General features: G+C 41.4%; 1 pseudogene; it reads right to left on the bottom strand.

Annotated features, from left to right (window-relative positions):
• The window catches only part of LOC105741049, a 7,510-nt pseudogene extending 5,137 nt beyond the window's left edge, over positions 1-2,373 (bottom strand).
• Between the last annotated feature and the right edge of the window lie 7,005 nt (positions 2,374-9,378).

Below are 9,378 nucleotides of genomic sequence, written 5' to 3'. Positions count from 1 at the left end.
GGGGATCAAACTCTGGACCTTGCACTTGCCAGGCAAGCACTCCACTGAGCTATCTCCCCAGCCCAATCCAGGATATTTAATGATACAGATACAGAAAGTGTTCATCAGTAATGATTACAAAACAGATGCAGTCCAGATACAATCTTTAGCAAATCAGTAAAGCATCTACTCTTACATTTCCTCATGAGCCCTTTACTGGCATCTTGGCAGCTTCCATGAGTTCTTCAAGATTACTGTGACCACACAGTTGTCTCTGAAAACTGTAGCTTATCAATGCAGGAGCTCCTGCAGGTCATTGCAAGGGACCAGGGAAACTGATATTACTGAGCTATCACAGAGCCATGAATGTGCTCAACTCTAACAATCATTGAAATGCCACATATCCTTGACATTAATGTAGCCACTGCTCGGTCTGCTTCTGCAGTAAGTTCCTTGGAGGATAGCCAGATAAAGTATATAGCAAAGGAACTTAACTAGGAGTGTAAGACAAAGATTAAACACATAATCATAAAACCAAGAATAACACTGATTATTTATTGTTCAGTTTCTATATGTTACCCTTGAGAAAATATACCCATATGATAAAAGACATTTCTACATATCAAAATGTTTCAAAGGTAACATCACTTCTAAAGAGTTTCTTTATATCTGAGAATTTCCTTAACTCCAAATAAATCTGTTTTATTATTACCTGTTGGAAGCAAATATTCCTTAGACTTAAGCCCAGTGACAAAAGTGCACTGACAAATTTTTCTGGCCCTTTGGCACAGCTTTTCTGCATGTATCATGTGGTCAACAAGTCTCATAAGACGTGCTCTAAGTCACCCCCTTCTGCATTGGAACAGGTAAATCATATATACATGTATATAATATATATATTTATATTTATATCAAAGCAAAATCTTCAAAAAATGCCAGGTAGCTTATTTTTCTACAGTATCAGACATAGAAATAATACATATTTTGAAGGCATTTGGTTTTTCATGAATGCAATGCTACTTGCACAACCTGCTTAGCAATGTGCCTAAAAGACAGTAGGCCGCAGGCACCCCTCATTAAATAGCCAGGTTTACTTCCTTCAGCCAGGTTGTTGAATGAGTTGGTCACTGAATGAGGGATCGTGTATGGCTTACACATTACAATATTCAGAACAAATAACTGGACAAAGGACAATCCAATTTGATGGCTGTGCTGTTATTTGCATATGCATACGGCCTTGTGTAACAACATAAAACTAGTAGACCATGGGATAATCAGCAAAAATTGTATAAACAAGGTGCACTGCACAAGAGAAAAAAATAATAAAGGCTCTCGCAACAAAACGTACAGACCTAAATAAGAAAATTAGGGTCCTAAGTCCAAGGGGCGGATTGTAAGTCCAAACAGCATGCCTTGGTCATGAATCCTAGCAGTCATTAATCAGGTAGATCATGAAATAAAGAACTAAGTGAGGTAGGAGGTGACTTTAAAAAATAATTCCAGACTTTCTTGCGTGGGTGAGGAGAACTGAAGTCCTTCAATAGACTAGTCTGAGTTAAAAAAAAAAAAAAAAAATCCCTTCAGCCTAAGAGCCTGACTGACCCACAGCCCCCTCCCCTGCTGTGGTAGTACTGGAGTTTCACAGCAACATGGGTACAGCTTACAGAAGAATCCTACCTTTATCTTTTCTGAACCTCTAAGAACACCCAGCTTCCCCCAGTCTCAGAGCCAATCTGACACCACAAGCTATTTGTCTTCTTGCACTTTCCTCCCTTCCTTCTTGTTTCCTCCACTGACAGAGCCTCTGAACATCTCCAGGGAGTTCCAGGTAACTACCACTCTAGTAATGCTGAGCTATGCATTCGGGCACTGTCCTCCCCCACCTGTTAAGCTAATTGTGTTCTAGTTCCAATGCTTTAGTGCATAATTATCAACATTTTAAGGCCCAATGATCTCAGTCTCTAATCATTACTTCCCATTCCAGTTCCACTTTGTCCACTGAGTTAGATATTTTTTTTTTTAACAAGAGCACAAATGCACTTTTATTTTAAATTCCATTATTTTAAATTCTTGAGGGGTCAGCATCACACGGATTCGGTGTCCGATGGCCTTAGCAGGAAGGTTGCTTCGGAACTTGGCACGAACCATGCCGCTATTTCCATGGGCCCGAGTTACTTTTCCCCAGATCACTCTGGTTTTGTTTGGTTTGCCACCTGGAGTCACTGTGTTGTTTTTTGTTTTGTACACATAAGCACGTCTCTTGTCCAAGTAGAATTCTGTTTCATCCCGGGCATAAACACCTTCAATTTTAAGAAAAACTGTGGGTTCCCTGTGGTTCCGGAGACCCTGCTTATAGCCAGCAAAAATGACCTTGCACCACAGTCTTCCAGACATGTTTGCCTTTTAGAAGTCCTGTTCCCCAGACTCCAAGATGGCAGGGGGCGGGGGAGGAAAGCTGAGTTAGACAATTCTTCAAGATCCCTAATCCTTTGGCCCCACTAGTTTCCCAATATTCATCACTGGACCTGGCTTTGATTCTCACTTCTTTGCCAGTCTCTTCCTTTGTTGAATTAACTTGGCAAAAATCTTAAAATATTAAGCACAACCGACAACTTTTTTGTGCTAATCTTAAGTGGTCCTTGGAACTGTATGAAGTCACACCCCATTGCTGACTAGACTCACTTTGGAATGACTGAAAATCTCCAGTGAGATTCAGTATTTCCTAAAATCCCCATCACATTGCTCTATTTACTCTGAAATAACAGTTTCACCTACTTTTTCAAGCCTCCCATTCTCCTCTGTTCACTGACCTGATGACCTCACCATTGAGAAAACAGATGAAGATGAGAGCACTCAGCCTATAACAGCCTGTCTGCTGAATCCACGTGGCCTGTACTTCCCACTGAGAAATTTCCTCTGTGTGTGGCAGGACTTTTTTCTGTCCTGATATTTAGGGATACCTGGCTTCCCCCTTAATACCTCTTCTAAATTCATACTCTAACCCTGGAGTACCACATTGCCTCCACTACCCGACACTGAGAACACAAGTACTAGGTAGCCTACAGACATAGGGCAGCTTAAGCCAAATCTTAGCTCTCTCCAAATCTACAAAACATGCTGATTTATAATCCTTTTCTTCCCAGAAAACTGAGTATTCAGGTGATAAAACATTCACCAAAATTCATTGTAAGAAGCTCTTCTTATTTTTGTTTTATTTCTACTACGAGTAGAAAGTGCACAAGTTGGTGCGCTTTTTCTAGATACTGCTTTAGCAGTACCCATAAAAACTTGTTTATTTCCTTTTAATTGCAATCATGTACTCCTGGAAACCTATGGAGATAATTAGAGAACAAAAATCAAAAACTTGGACACAATGTCTATAGGCTACTGTTCAAGCATAGTATGGCTCATCAATAAAGTAATGTGCATTCATTAAAATCATGTTTATGAAGGGCTCAGTATTTATGCGCATGCTTTTTAAAGCTGATCAGCCCTGCAGTGCTTTATTGGCCCCCTGTCTCCAGGCACTGAACAAGGCCCGACAAAGGTGGAGTAATGCTGAGATAGCTACCAAGTGACTGACAGGCCAGCAGCAAGTGCAGAGTGTGTACACTGGAGGGAGGGATGATTCCTGTCACACTGCTGAGAGTGGCATGTACTTTTAAACTTAGGAATTAATGTATTTATGGAAATTTCCATTTAATATTTTCAGACTATAGTTGAGCAGCACAGGTGACTGAAATCATGGAAAAAACTGGTCAATGAGGGAGTATTGTGTTTCTATATTTTCATGTTTCTAAAGTAACCATAATTTAAAAAAATAACAGTTTAGGTCATTTAAAGAATAAAAGAGAAAAAGAAAACTACCATTCCAGAATCCTTTTGTGCCTTGCACAATTCAATCTACCCTACATGCCAAACTCTATGTGCTGTGATTCAAAACCCTGGGAAGAATAGAGACTTACCAGGAAAAGTGTGTGAATGTGGCAAAGAAAAGTGCTCTGGGATTTCTGGCATTTAAGGACAGTGAAAGAGAAAAGATGCATATCAAATGAATAAAAAAGAGTAGTTGGAGAGGTGGGAGGAGACTTAAGAAGGTGTTATGGAAACAAACAAAAACATTTTGAGGAGATAGTGGCAAATAGCCTCCATCCCCCACAAGATGATCTCTTAAATTTTAGCAGTTATTACACCTTACCCTGGTACCAGATATTTATAGAAGACAGTGGGTACTTTGTGTCAGTGGACTGTGTCAAGAATGTATATCTCCATCTTCTGATATTTGAGAAAAATCAGAAGTGCAGGTGAAACTTTCTCATTGTAAAACAGGTTGTGTTAGTTTTCTGTCATTATGATAAAATGCCTGAGATAAACAAGTTTTAAAACAGAAAGATTTGGCTGAGGAGATCTAAATTTGGGGGCTCTGAGAGCCTTCCTGACAAGCGCAAGGACCTGACTTTGATTCCTGTATGCAGTGCTGGCTTCCAAACCCCAAGTATGTGATGCAAGTCACTGCAAGTCACTCAGCACTGGAGAGTCTGAGACAGGAGGATCACTATGAGTCTGAGCTGTGTAATGATACCCTGTACCAAATAAATAGATATATAAAAGATTAAAACAATAACAACAGAAAGATTTATGTTGGCTCATGGTTTCAGAGGCTTCAGTCCATGGTCAGTGGCCTCCGTTCCTTCTGGGTCCAGGTCAGCGCAGAATATCATGGCTTGGAGCATGTAGTGGAATAAGGCTGCTCACCGTGTGGCAGCCAGGAAGCAGAGAAAAGGCAGGAAGAGGCTGGGATTCCAATACTCTTTCAAGAATGTACCTGCAATGACCTGACTTCTTGCCTCATGGCTCTACCTCTGAAGATTCACCCTGCCCCCAAAGCAGCACAAGATGGTAATTAAGCCTTCCATCCTTCCCCCACTCTTGGGTGACATTTAAGATCCAAATCATGTCACTGTCCAAATGAAGCACTTATGACAATAAAGTCCTCTATGTGCAGCCTCTGAGTTTTCAGATCCTTACTCTATGTGGTGGGCAGGGGTGGGAGAGGGAAGACCCCTTTTATATCTAGGAGACCTTATGAACCCAGTTCAAGATCTGTTATATGTACTAAGGTTTTCTCCAAGTGTTAAGCTTTTTTTTTTCATAAGCACAAACTTTTTTTTTGGTGGTACCAGGGATTGAACTCAGGACCTTGTGCTTGCCAGGTAAGCACTTATTCCGCTGTGCTATCTCCCCAGCCCATAATTTTGCTTTTACCGTTTTTGGGTTTTTTTTTTTTTTTTTTTTTTTTCTTCACAACTGGGGATTGAACTCAGGCCCTTGCACTTGCCAGGCAAGAGGTTATTCTATTGAGCCATCTCCCTGACCCTGTCAACTCCCAACGCTGCCCCCCCCCTTTTTATAATAACATCCCCACACGCTGAGGTTTTCCATACATTGTTCAATCATGATAGGCCAATGGAAAATCATCCTTTATCCATTCACCTTCATATAATTTTCTAGAATCAAACAATGAAAATTTCTTTAAGCTGAGACAATGAAAATTTCTTTCTCAAACTGAGTTTAGACCTTCCCTTCATCCTCTGGTCTGGCCAGACTGCTGGCTTAGGCTTAACCAACTTTTTCTTACTCTGGTTCCTCATCAGAACTACCTACCCACTTAGGACACATTTGTGAGCCTCTGTTCAGCTCTTAAAGACTGTCAGCTTTGTTTTGTTTTATTTTTTAGAATTTTAATGAAAAACTTTATTTATGGCCTTTACAAACAAGAAAGCATTTGTTCTTTTGGTGGCCAGATAATTGTTTTTCTTAACTGCTTTCTTTTTTATTTATTTATTTATTTTTATTGAGAAATAAATATGAATGAGACAGTATCACAGCTGATTAATAAGACAGTTTTGATAGTCAATGCACTGTACATTGTTATCTTCTTAGTGGTTATCCATAGTACAAGAAGCAGACAGGATATTCTGTCCAAACACTGTTAGTACACCTCTTTCTTCTCATTGAATTAAGCAAAAGTAGCTGCAAGTTTACCCTAACTATTTTGTATATATAAATACAAAATGATCTTTCCTTTGTATCCTTTTTTTTTGTCCTGTCAGAGGTGAATATTCTATTGGCATCTAAATACTATAGGTGTTTGAATTCAACTAAACAATCTAACACTGTCTAGCAGTCTATAATGTTAGTCGGTTATCCTCAGAAGTTATTGACTTGAGCCTTTTACAGCTCATGGTATTAATATGGATTTACTTTATAAACCTCATTTTTATACTTTTCTGCTGGATGGTTAAGACCAAGATAAAACAAGACCTATATAACAAGAAATGTAACTTTTGTATCTGATAAGGTCAGCCAGGTATTCTCAGGATTTATCCTGTAGCCCTGTACTGCCCTTTGTACATCCTTTTGTCAGTGTCTGACATGAGGATGAGTCACGGCCATTGCTTGACCAATTTGCTCTCTGTGAAAGCTTGAGAAAATGTTTTTTCTCTCCATGTGACTCTCCTCAAGCTCACTTTACATCATCGCTCACATTCCTCTGTGGCTCCATAATCTTCTTGATCAGAAAATTTGGAGTGCAACTGAGTTACATGTTGTTACAGTACAGGTTCTCCTATGTCCCGAGTCCAGGTCAGCTTTGGTTGGCAGTACAGTGACTAATGTCTTCCCTGCAGATCTGATAATAAAAAAGAGCGGCCACCTTTTGTACTCTCAGTAGGCCCTGACATATGCTGGGCCCTCCATATGGGTGACTACTTATCCATACGGCTGCTTTCTATAGTTTCAGTAACTTCTTTTATAGAAATGCTTATAAACAGTCTTCTATTACCATGCATCCAGCTACTGAGGAGATCTGAGCTTGAAAGTTCTTAGCACTTACTAAAGGGGTAAGTAAGAATGGGAGAAGGGACTGGTTATAGGTTCCGATCTTATGCCTTGAAGTCAGAGAATATTTATCTGAAGCCCTTCAAAATAGTAGACGGGGAGAGAGGTCTCCGTGTTGCCAAGTCCGCTTCCGGCTTCTCTGATCTGTGGCTCAGTCATCTCCAACCAGAATGGCTAGATCTAGGGGACATCTACAGGTCATACCCCCACTTGGGATACACTTTACAAGCTTATCCCAGGACGGTGAGCTCCTAGAGAAAAAAGTAACTTTGGCCTACTCATTTGTATTTTATCCAAACCAGTACCCACCTCTTAGAAGGCGCTTGCAAAGCCCTTGGGTGAAATGAATGAAATGTATGTTTTGGAATATGTGAATGCCTGCTGTAGTTCTCCAGATCGCATTTATCCTGCAACAGCTGGGATTTCAATCACTGAGATATTTCTGTATCAAATTTGAGAAGGTCATCTGAAGGTAATCCTAAAGATTTTTCTTGTTGGAAGTAAACACTGAAGAGAATACAATTCACATGGGGATCTAAGAATACTGGATCTGCTGAACATCACACTGAGTCTCCTCAGGTCAGAAAGCAGAAGCCAGGCGTGGGGTGTGACTCGACCGAGGTCACGCCTCTCCCAGGACTGATGATATCTTCAGGTGCTTCTGCTTCAAAGTCAAGGCCTTATTTGTCCAAAGCTGGCCCTGAGAGATGCCTTGGCAAAACATCCGGGTTTCATTCAGTGTCAGTTAGAACCTATTGATTTAGATAATCTATTGCTGAGTATTTAAACAGTTAGCATATTTTAGCAAAAAATGTCCTTTAAGTCCTTGAACACTGGCTATTCTCACTGACAGTATTTATTCTTTTCTTTTTTCCTAGTGAATAAACTCATTAATGAAAGAATGGGTTCTGTACATTTTTTTGTGCTGTTATGCATCTGAATAAACATGTATGGGCAGAGCTCAAAGTGGTGAGAGGAAGATTCAGAGCACATTCCCCTGGGGGAATCTTAAAATCAAGGGTTTCCAAGGTTTGTGATGATAGCAGAAATGATTCTCTATGGGCCCGAGTCATAGAACCTAGCATGTCTGAATTTGAAATTTTGGCTGGGGAGACAGCTCAGCAGTCTAAGCGCCTGCCTGGCAAGCACAAGGACCCGGGTTCGATCCCTGGTACTGCATGCCGTGCCAGGCCTCAGGGCCCCAGGTATGCCATGCTGGCCACTGAAATGGCATGGTGGCACAGGTCTGTAATCCCAGGGCTAAGGAGGCTGAGACAGGAGGATCACTATAAGTCTGAGCTGCATACTAAGACCCTGCACCAAGTACATAAATGAATAAAAGATTTTTAAAAGAAGTCTTTTAAAAATTTGAAATTTTGAGTAACAGAGAGCATGCCAAGAATTATTCAGCAACAACAACAAAACACCTCCCCTTACTCTCTTTCCTGCTTCCATCCTCCTCCTTTTTTATTTTGAAACTGATCTTACAAAGTTGCTAAGTTGCCCAGGCTGGGTTTAAACTTGTGATCTTGCTGAAGATGTTATTTTCAAAGCACTAACTCCTTGCCACACTCAGTGTGAGAATGCAACAGTTTCCCTGTTACTGGCTGTGGAAAAGGACTCTATGTAAACATGCCTTCCCGGCCCTCCTCACCCTCCCTCCCACCAGATTGCTGTCCTGGAACTTCTTCCCCTGCAAGTTCTAACTGTACTGATCCATTCAGTGTTGTCCCTGAATTTTGGCTGGGTGATACATCCTTCGACTTCCGATAGGTCCAAGTAGAGGTGCAGAGAGAGCACTCCATCAGTGTCTGAGTCTCTCAAAAAGCAGCAGAAAAAGGACTCTTGAAACAAACAATGTGGAGCTTCCAGAAGGCAGGTATTTTGGGGAGAAGCATTAAAGAAATGGCCTGGATTGTTCACATCGATCTCGTGGACCTGGAGAATCTTAGCATGCAACAAAGTGTGCATGGGGGAGAGCACACCCTCAGGACATCAGGCTCTCATTCTCCCTGAGAATCCCCAGGACCGTTTAGCCGAGCAGTAACAGCAGCCTCCGCTCTAAGACAGTCCCAACGCTGCGTCCTGAAGCACCGCAGAGATGAACAAGGTAGCAGCCCAGGTGGCCACCTGGAGGAGAATCTTTACCATGTCACATGTATGTCTGGAGAGCGTGGCTCATACAGTGCCCACAGCACAAGATGCACAGTGCTAGTCTCTTTGTACAGTCTCTAAAAGCAGAGAAAAACTCAAAATTATCAAGGGCCCTCATGGGAGCAGAGCTGGAAAAGAATAAATAGGAGCAAGGCAATTATTTCAATCAAGCAATGGCTTTGCAAGAAGCACAAACAAGGGCTGGTGAGATGGCTCAGTGGTCTAAAGCACCTACTTAGAACAAGCTTAGCAAAGCAAAGGGACCTCGGTTCAATCCCCCAGCACCACATGCCAGCCAGCCCCGCCCACTGGTGGGCTGAGCTGGCCACACACACACACACACAC

This window comes from Octodon degus, unplaced genomic scaffold, assembly GCF_000260255.1.
Source record: "Octodon degus isolate 3935 unplaced genomic scaffold, OctDeg1.0 scaffold00273, whole genome shotgun sequence".
Taxonomy (NCBI): Eukaryota; Metazoa; Chordata; class Mammalia; order Rodentia; family Octodontidae; genus Octodon; species Octodon degus.
This window is presented reverse-complemented; position numbering and strand designations above follow the sequence as displayed.